Source organism: Nanorana parkeri, unplaced genomic scaffold, assembly GCF_000935625.1.
Source record: "Nanorana parkeri isolate BGI_ZX_2015 unplaced genomic scaffold, ASM93562v1 scaffold1143, whole genome shotgun sequence".
NCBI classification, from domain to species: Eukaryota; Metazoa; Chordata; class Amphibia; order Anura; family Dicroglossidae; genus Nanorana; species Nanorana parkeri.
The window spans coordinates 65,148-76,106 of NW_017307411.1; the positions used below are offsets into that span (position 1 = coordinate 65,148).

The 10,959-nt window shown below is 44.6% G+C and overlaps 1 protein-coding gene across 1 annotated transcript in view; it reads right to left on the reverse strand.

Moving 5' to 3' along the window:
• Nucleotides 1–10,959, reverse strand: part of LOC108796645 (protein Shroom2-like) — a gene marked incomplete at its 3' end in the record, with an annotated part of 173,721 nt that overhangs the window by 63,551 nt on the left and 99,211 nt on the right. The window lies entirely within an intron of this gene.

A 10,959-nucleotide genomic window follows, 5' to 3' on the forward strand; every position in this document is an offset into this window, starting at 1 on the left:
GGAAAAAGTGAAGGAATTGATAATGTTCAATGACTGAGGAATGTAAACCTATGAATATTTCAGCTGAAAAAGTGAATATTGCAAAGATAGTGTATTTCTCTAAGAAAAACTGTTTCCTAAACATTGTCAGGTTTTTGTTTTCTTTTATGTAAAAATAAACATAAAATGTTTTTTTTAGTACATAGTATTCTGTGTTTTGAGAAGAAAAATAAATACTTTTCCTAGAAAGCAAATGTGAACAAAAAATGACTTTCAACAGTACTAATTACAAAGTACTTTGCAGAGCAGATGTAAATGAAAATGCTTGCCGAACTGTATAGGCCTCATTCGCACAGATGTGTACAGCCGTACAGTGTGCATGTCCATGCAGAAACCTGTTCCTGCACTGTCTGCATCCAAGGGTATTCCTCCGTACCTGTACAAATGTGCAAGTTCAGGGGTAGCCATAAGCAGCTGCGTCCTGTCACGAGGTTGCACAGGTAGCTGCACGCACCAGCTGTCCTCCTGAGCACAGGTTGCACTGTACATGTCCGTGTAAATGGGCCCTAGGATGAAACATATTGCTGTGTACTTGCAGATGGATAGTGATTTTAAGGGTCCATCCACTTCTCGCAGTTATGTCGTGTGTTAAGGTAGCATATTTAAAATTAATGGGCTGCCAGTGTACCCTATAGCTGCCAATACACCTTGCGATCATCGTGCGAAATTTAAATCGTACGACAGTTCAACTTGTCCGATGCTCGAACTGTCGTACAATTTTCGTACGGCGGCCCCATCCTGCCCCGATTATCGCATGGTTGGATCAGCGGTAATTAAAAGAAAGCACCTGGACGAATTGCGGTAATCGACCACACGTATTTTCGTCTTCGCATGTGCAGTGTAATTCGTACGAATGTTGGCATACGGAAACGTCACCAATCTTGCAAAAATCGTACGATCGACCAAAGTTTTCTAACCTGCCGGTTAGTCAAAAGTCGTGCGATTGTACAGTATTTGTGGTTGTACACTGCCCATCAACCTTACGAATATCGGGACGAAAACGCGATCGCATACGAAAATCGCCCGATATTTGTAAGGTGTACGGGCAGCTTAACACGACCCTTTCTTTATAATGCAATGCACTGCATTGTGGTGCGCTATAACACAGGTGCACTGTGATGGTAAATGAATGGGAAGCTGCAAGTCAGTGCAGCACGCACCATACTTTCAAACTAGTCTTAATGCATTTTCTATTGAGAGCATCCTCGGTGATGTAAATTTACTTTTAAGGCTTGTTCACACCAGATCCGGCAGATGTGGACCAGAGCTGGATGCGTTTCTGCAAATGCAGTGCGTTCTGTCGCTTTTTTAATGCATTCTAGTGTGTTTTTTTAAAGCTTAAAATGGGCTTTCAGGTGCGTTCGAGCGTTTACATGCGTTTTTGGTGTGTTCCGGAGCAATGAAAATAGGGCATCCAGCAGTTCTTCCACGTGCACTGGAACTGAACTCTGTGCAGTGTGAACTAGAGCCCAAAATACCATTGGAATACATGAGATGCGTTCTGTAACTGCTCTGCATCTGCTACCGCACTTGATGTGAACTAGCCCTTAGGCAGGCTTTACATCTATGCATTGTAAAGGCTGTGACACACAGCACGCGAATCAGCGCGGAGCACTGGTGCGTGCATTTGTGTGCAGTGTGTCGTGTAATTTTCTGTCGCATAGCTGAGCATGCCGAGATGAAAAATGTCATCTTCTTCCAATCGGCTCGTGTGTATAAACCCGAGCCAATTGGCTGAAGATGCCGTCTTTCATCTGGCTGCACTCAGCTCACACACTGCATTCGAAGCTCAGTGCCTGACAACTTTGCTTCGCTCTGCACGGCTTTGCATGCAGTGTGTCACAGGCTTTACAAGCAGTAAAATATATGTTACCACACAATATAATGTGCAGTGGGGTGGGCCATTCATTTAAAATGACAGCTGCAACACACCCACAATGCAACGTTTTTTCTCCATTGATATGCTTTTGCAGCTTATTCAAAGTGACGGGCTGTCGTAAAGTGCATGTTAAATGAAAGTTTTTTTTCTAGTTTTGTATAGTGTGAAGAAGAATTGGAACTCTTGTCATGCTTTTACTCCGCTTCAGGGCTTAGAGCGGACATGAGTAGTGTGAATTGGCGCTCCCTGTTTGGTGGAGAAGTTTTATACCGGCTCCTTCGACACTGAAAAATCGACTTCTCTGGAATGGAGGGGTGCCGACTGATTGAAGTTCGAGAAGTGTATGGCTAGCTTAAAACACCCATAATGCCTGAAACGTGTTGCAAGCACTTTATCCTTATTGTTATACAGAATTTATATACCACCAACAGTTGGTGCAGCGCTTGATAAAATAAAGGTTGTCAGTACAGTTGCAGTACAAATGAAGACTAGCGAGTTAGCCCTCGTTCACACCTGAACGTTTTGTAGCGCATTCTACGCTCGACGACTGCTCTACAAAACGCTCAAAAATATAAATCCCATTGTATTCAATGGTCTCGTTCCCACCTTGTCGTATTTCCGCCCATCCCTAACGCGCTACAAAATGGCCCACGCCTGAAAAGGTACATGTACTACTTTGGGCCGTTTTGTTGCGCGTTTCCATTGGGATACAGCCAAGTAGCCTTCAGAAACGCGCGACTTTACCGCGAATATATGCAATACGCCTAGGTGTGAACGAGACCTTAGTCGGACCATTTTTGTGCATTGTGGTGTGCTGTAGTGTAGTGTAGTGATTTCCACTCACCTCATAGTTCTAGCCGACCTGTGACAATGAGACTGTCACAGGTCGGCTGAGTAGATCGGGAGGTGAGCGAACACATACCAGGTTCGCTCACCTCTCGATCCTGTCACAGCTCTCTGCTGTGACAGGGGGAGGGGCTGGACTCCCCCCCTCCCTGCTCCGATCTGCCAGGGCTGACTGGCGGAACGGACGGGGGAGGGGGCGGGTTCAGCTGGCTCTGCCTCTAGATAGGCAGAGCCAGCTGTCACTCACGCAGCTGGGCGGATCCCGACGTCCATGTCGGGATCCGCTCTGGCTGCGCTGTCTCAGTATACCGCAAGCTGTAGCTCGCGGTATACTGAGCTTAGGGTAACGGGAGGACGCTAGTTTGTGTCCTCCCGTTACCCTAAGGAGAACTATGGGGAAAAACACTGACCCCATAGTTCTCCTTTAAATCTTAAAAATGCACTCAAGTACCCTAACTATTAACAGGTACCTTATTTGTATATCACTCGACTGTAGATCCTCAAATCATCTCTGAATTCATACTGACACTGTCTTTCTTTCTGCAGGGTGGCTACTGCTCTACATGGTCCCTGTGTGACTTGTAAAGTAGCCACTGCTCCAAACTCACTCCTGTGATGGACTACAATCTCAATACAAATGAGTAAACTAAATGTGAGATTGTAGTCCATCACGGGAGCGAGCTTGGAGTGGTGACTACTTTACAACACACACAGGGACCATGGGGAACAAAAGTAGCCAACCTCCAGAAGGAAGGACAGTGTCAGCACCAATTCAGAAATTATTTGAGGATCTACAGCTGAGAGATACACCAATAAGGTCCTGTATTGTTAATAACTAGGATACTTGAATGCATTTAAAGATTTAACTCGTGAGTTTAGTGCCACTTTAACACAATGCATGAAAAAGAAAAAACACCTGTTAATGTGAACAGATAATGAGCTGTAGTCACCGTTCAGCGGAGAATTTTCGTGCTAGCTCCTTCGACAATAGTCTATTGAGAAATTGACTTTTGCCGAAGGGGGCTCCTGATGGAGCAACTGCTCGAATTTCGCCCATTCCAGCAGCTTTACACCTGTAAAGTTTGGCATGCCTGGCTCAAACACGACATATAAACAGTGACAATGGCTAACAGGTAAACATACAACAAAAAGTATCAAACGCATACAAAGCATAATAAATCACAGCTACTTACAGTAATGATTACACCCCCATATCGACAAGGCTGAGGAACTCTCAATGCCGGTAGAGCAGATATCTAAACTCATGCTGCCAATGTGTAGCTTGTTATGAAACTAGCCGGGTTCCACCGAGACCAACTTCAGTCCTTGCTCAACAATGGAGCACTCCAAGTGCCTTTTTCAGAGGGGGAAACTCCACACGAGGACCTGTGAACTTCCCATGTGAACAATGCATTCTAAGAGCACTGAAACTGCTTTAGTGCATAGCAATGTAGCACCATCTGTGGGACTGTGACAACTGTCACTCCCAAGAAGTGAGACATCATTGTTTACCTAGTAAATCTACTAAGAGCGTAGTATGACAAAGCACGAACCCCTGCTGGCTGCTGAACTCACATCAGCCCCATCCCCTGTGTTAATCTTCTCCATTGTGTGAGCTTAGAGGATATAATTAGCTGCACAAAGCAGACCAACTGTACCTGGGAGGCCATCCAATACTCAAAACAGATCCAATGCTCACCGTAGACTGTTCAACAAATTGTTCTTACAAAACGTTGGGACTAAATCAGAAACTGCCAAATGTCCCGTATAACATAATAGATAGAAACGATGACCCTAAGAACGCTAAAATATAAAATAAGGACATAGGGCGACTGATACAGAGCAAATGCTAACTGATGCATTGATTCCCCTGAAGTATGTATTAAGAACAGATCAACACTAGGGTACATTTGTTTGCTGTGTGTCCTGTTCACACCACAACACTGTGGTGAGGTGCGGTGGGATAAATAAAAATGCAACATCTGTCCATTTTCCACACAGTACAACTTGTTGCAACATTTTGCGGTGCATAGACTTCAATGAAGTGTCAATTTGTGACAGGTCAAAGGTAAAACACATAGAAAACAAATGTAAACAGGCGATGCTTTGTAACAACGCATCACACTGCTCTTACACAAGGGACACCAGCCTGCAGAATTTTAGTATGCAGGCTGGTGTGATCGAGCCCTTAGGGAAATCAGAGCTGAACATAATAACACATAGTTGCAACACATACGTGTGAATTGTTTCACCTGTCAAAATACCGCAAACACTGCATCAACTAGACAGTTAATACCCCTTTCCTCTACATTAAAAAGCCCAATTCTGGCCCCGGGAAGTGGCTGAAAGAGGCTCAAGGCGGCATTGAGATTCTACTTATATCTGTTCTACTGATATTCAGGACTCTGCTAGAGAGATTTCACTTCACTTCCTGCTCTAGGGGAAATGTTTTGCCAGACGTGAGGGAGAATCTGGAACAGGGAAACAGACAATATAGAGCTGATAGGGTTCTACCACTCCCCTACCTAACCTAGAAAAAGCATTTTTACTTCTGTCTCTGTTGTTCTTAGAGAGATCTCCCCTCACTTCCTGTCATAACTACATAGTAACTATGACAAGAAGGGGGGAGGGGGCGGGGGAGAGCTCTCTAGGGTAGGGTTGCCACCTGTCCCGGATTCACCTGGACAGTCCGGGTTTTGAGCCCTGTATGTGCGGTTTCCAGGTTTCAGACCAGCTGAAACCCAGACACACCATATACAGGACTCAAAACCCGGACTGTCCAGGTGAATCTGGGATAGGCGTCAACCCTACTCTAGGGCCCCATTCACACTCGCGAATGGGGTCAGATCACGGAGCCTCTAATTTTTCTGTGAGACTCACACAATCTGCTGGGTTTGGGATGCGCAGTTACTTGAAGACGACTGCATCTGGACACGGATTGTTTACATCCGTGTCCAGATGCAGTTTCACGATGCAGTTTCAGTTGCACGGACGCAAACAATTTCTAACCTGGGCATGTTGGGTATCTATTTACTCCTTGTAACCTCATCTTTCATATTTTATAAAAAAATGGGTATTTAGTGGGCATTTAAGGACATTTTTCACTCACTTTTGGTGTTTGATAATACGTTGCGCTAATATCGTACAACATGAAAACTTTTTTTATTTTTTTTTATTCTACAGGGTCTTGCCTTTCAGAAAATATATAATGTGTTGGGGGTAGAAGTAATTTTCAGGCCTAAAATGTGTATTATAGCATGGGTACAAAAAATAAAAAAAAGGCCTCGGTCACTAAGGGGTTAGAAACATAGTCCAGCTTTTGCAAAAGTAAAAAATGCACAAACATTTATAAAGAAATGTACTTTTGTTTTATTTTTTTTTGCATCGGAGTCTGCAAAGCAATGCAACTGCAATCAGTGGATCTCATATGCGATGCGCAGGCTCCTCCTCCATCAACTAGTTGATGTGACCATTTTACACATGCTAAATATGCAAATAAGGTAAACTTGACCTTCAAGTGTTATTTACGGTCATTGCACTTGGCTGCCAATTTTCATCAAACCAGGTCACACCATGACCTGGTTTGATCACGCCATGTATTAGAGAACAGCTTTTATGGTTCATTTACATATAGTACAACAATGTAACTTTGGATAAATAACCTTCACTCAGTGTCGTCCTAGAAGAGCAACAAACCAAACTTCTTAGAACTGTTGAGAACATACTTGTTATAGTTTACATTCCAGCGTTAAAAGAATATCTGACTAGAAGACCTCCTGAAATCTCCAACCGGCAGAAAGAAAAAAGTGATGTTAGGAGAAAATAGGCTCAAATCACCAATATGGATCCATTTATAGTGACACAACTCAGGAGTTAAACCTTAAAAATGCATTAAAATACCCTATTAACAAAAATGTTTCTTATTTGTTTATCACTCAGCTGTAGATCCTTAAATCATCTCTGCTGACACTGTCCTTCCTTCTGGAGGGTGGCTACTTTTGTTCCCCATGGGGACTTTTCACAGAAACTGTTACTTTGCCTTAAGTAGGCACTGTGGCAAAGTTCCTTAAAGGAGAACTATGAGATGAGTGATTTCCACTCACCTCATAGTTCATGGGATTTTACAAAACTTACCCTTGCAGTGGGGCTACCAAGGTTAGGTGCTCATTTTGTCCAAAACTGTATGACTCACCTGATCCTCGGTCTCGTGGCAGTTAGCACTCACCTCTCGCCCCCACTCCATTCCAGCTATGGATTGCGCCTCAGTGCCCTCACGTCTAATGCAGGTCGATGGACATGTATAATACATGGTGATGTTGGCAGCTTACGACATTAGACCACCAGAGTCCCGGGGGAGAAGAGGCCAAGAGCCCAGCAGTGAAAGGCTTAAAGGGGACCTTTTCCCATAATGTTAAAATAACAACAAACACAACGTTAGAAATGTTTAGTAATGACAATCTACAAACTCATTATAGAGAATTGCAGGCTTTGTGTTCTTTGCATACCTTATTTCTCTTTTCTTCCCCAGTCTTCTGACAGTGGCCATGTTTACTAAGGGCAGATTAATAGCTCTCCTTTTACTCCCTGGATTTCTGGCACATGTGACTATACATGTGACTAGTACAAAACACAAAAAATCCCCAGCACACCTGCCAGCTAGCCTGCAACAAAATAAATTACCCTAACAGTATACGTTAAAAGCTGGGGTTTTAGTTGCACAAACCTTTGGCCAAGAATATGTAGAAGCCACACTGCCACCGTCAAGGCACCTCTGTCAAGATGGTGGTCCTAACTCTATTTATAGGAGTCTCCTAGTGGGAGCATATTGATGCAGTTGATACATTGAATGCAGGTGTACCAGGAGGTAGCCTACTCCTCCTCACAAGGTGCAGGGATGCACTGGAGGCCCAGCAACCACAGATGCATGCTGGGATCCCCAATGTGTCACTACATCCAAGATAGTCAAACTAGAAAAAGATGGTAACCGCATACATTTCTAACCAGCCTTTGTAGCAGGGTGCACATGGGAAGGCTTACAACAATACAAAACACAAAGAATGACATCTTGGATGTAGTGACGCATTGGGGCTTTCTCGAGTTTTAGGGCTCACACACATGGCCATAAGAGGGCTGTACAGTGTACTTTTAGGCGCATTTCTTTTCTTAGGCGTCACATGTGCAGCGTTCAGCCTGTACATACCCAATGACAAGCTGGCAGACGCTGCAATAACTGCATACAGGGACATATGTGCTGCCCCAACACAGACTGTCTGCCGTTCCTGGCAGCACATAAGTGCCCATACACAGTTAACACTCAGATGTGCGTAATCTTGTGACCGTGTACATAAGAGTGAGATTAGAGTGATACAGACTACCCTTAAGGTGCCCATACACTGCTCCATTCTCGTACGAGAATCGGGCAAAATCCCGCGACCGTACGAGAATCGAGCAGTGTGAACTAAGACGTGCGACCGTTTCTACTGTACGGTCGCAGGTCTTTTGTCGAGCCAACATGTTCGAAAACCGATTCTCGGCGGGTTTCTAGCCTGCTCGCCCGATAGCTGCGGAACGGGCCGGTGTGCGCACACGCGCACACTGCCCATTCTGCATTGCCGTCATCGGAAGCCCGCCCCTCAGCGGGGCGGGCTTTCGATGATCGCAAGTACGATCTGCCCGTCCAAGTTGGGCAGATCGTACGGGCTTTCAAGAAGCATACAACCATCGCAAGACAAAAGTCTTGCGATGGTCGTAAGGTGTATGGGCACCTTAAGAGTGAGATTTAGTAGTGTCACTACAGTGCTGAACACTGTTGTTCTTGCTGGAGAGAAAGCTGCAGTGCCTTCCTCTCCCTGCTTTTGCATTACCCATTTTGTAGATCTGTGCTTTCTGAACCTCTCCTGCTGCTTCTTATATTTTTTCGTCCATAAGTCATCAGATCATCAGTCATCAGGAAGGCAGTTCTGACATGAGGAAGCAAAGGCCTGCATCTACCAAGATGTCCGCCTCCACAAAGAGACACAGGCAAGGTAAGCCAGTCCTAGGGAGAGGATCAGCTACAGGGAGACGACAGGCAATACTGGTGACTAGTACTTTGCCTTTCTGGGCACAGCTACCACAGTACAGGTTGTCTTTAATCTGAATGAGTCTAGTCTGCTGTCTCAATATGCATTAGATATGATACGCATTTATTATTTTTGACATAGGGGAAAAGTGAAATCTACACTACTACACTATGCAAAGACTGCAGATTTTTACTTGTTTGGAGTCTTCACTAAACAAGCTAGAGCTACAAATTACGGCTGTGATATGAACAACGCTCCCACAGTCCTGTCATGCTCCCCTTTGATCTGACAAGTCAAATTATGTGTGTTCAAGGAGGTGAAATTTAACAGACATTCAGTATAAATATATACTTTACACATTACACACCGCTTCACGCATACTGGAAATCCATTGTTTCCAAAATGCGGTACATTGCTTATAATGCGTTATTATTTTATAAAGGTAAAAAACACTAAAACACAATAATTTATTTTTTATTAGATATATATATTGTAGCAGAGTGTCCCAGAGGGAGCCTGGCAAAGTCCTGTTTCAGAGTTAATAGGTCTCCCAGGTTCCTCTCCTATACATTTAGGGATTGCTGATCCGGACTCCAGTGCTGGGTTTACTCCTCTCCCCACTGGCAATTTAATCGCACCTGGAACCTCTAGTCAGAGCTCTCGGCCTAGGGATCAGACAAGTCCTGTCTGAAGGTGCCCATACACCTGCCGATTATCGTACGATAATCAGCAGGTGTATGGAAGGCGTGCGACCGTTTCTACTGTACGGTCGCACGTCTTTTGTCTGCCGTGCAGGCTTGAAAACCCGCGGAGAATCGTACGATTGTCGGCAGGTTAGTCCCGCTCTCGGGAGACGAATGGGCTGGTGTGCGCAAGCGCACACTGCCCGTGCGGCATTGCAGTCATCGAAAGCCGGCCCCTAAGCTAGTACGATCTACCTGTCCAAGATGAGCAGATCGTACAAGCTTTTAATTAGCTTACAACCATCGCAAGACAAAAGTCTTGCGATGGTTGTAAGGTGTATGGGCACCTTTAGAGAGCTGCAAGGTTGGTAACAAAACTAGCAAATGGTGTATGTGGAGGCTGACAAGCGGTAGGCCTGCTCACCACCTGTGAAGACTCTTGTAAATATCACCAATAAACACTGCACTGTTTGACACTACTCCCTTGGATTTGGTATCCGTGCCCAAGAGACTGCTTATTCCCAGGGGGACTTGTGTACTGGCTGCGGATCGCCTGCTCACAATAAATTATATATAAATACAGGGCTTGAAAAATTTTAGGGTGTCCCACCAGTCAGTCAAAAATTTCACCAGTCAGCATGACCGGACTATAGCCTTGCAATTTATGTTAACATTTTTTGGGGACAGATAGATTTTTTACTATATAAAAAAAAAGTACCGTAAATGTAAGAAAAAAAGGTTTCCCTACGTTCTGTTATAAAACATTTATTCTTACGATATTTTTGGTAAAACATAAAAGCCAGGATCACGTCGGGAAAATAGACACCAAACATGTCAAGCCTTAAAATTGTGTGCGCCTGCAAAAATCGCAAAAAACGCCCATAGGGGACGTTTAAAACGCTTTTACTGCTATCAGTGTTATCAGTGATTAATGGCCCTAAAATTATTGCTCTCACTCCGACATTTGCGGCGATATGTAACATGCGCGGCACAATATGTGCAATCGTCGTTTTCGCACGTAGGCGCACCCGACGCATATTTTTTTTTTCACACAACTTTATTGCTATTACATGGGGGCTAAGAAGCCCCCTATGTGATAGCCAATTTACATGACAGGTCCTCTTTATGGAGACATCAGGGGTCTCCAAGGCCCCTAATGTCAACTAGGGACCCCCAGAGAAGCTGATGAAGCAGAGATCAGCTTCATCAGCTTCTGTAGCTGGAGAGTGACACTGAATGCAGGAAGTGATGTAATGTACATCACTTCCTGCATTCCGGGGCTGAGAGAAGATCAAAGGGAGACCGGAAACTGATCTCCCTTTGATCTACTGTCACAGAGCCGCATCGGGCACAGCGGATCTCAGGACCGCCAACGGCAGTGACAGCTGCTAATACAAACGATCGAGAGTCTCTAGAGAAGCCTGATCGCTTGAATGTGTGTGTATATATA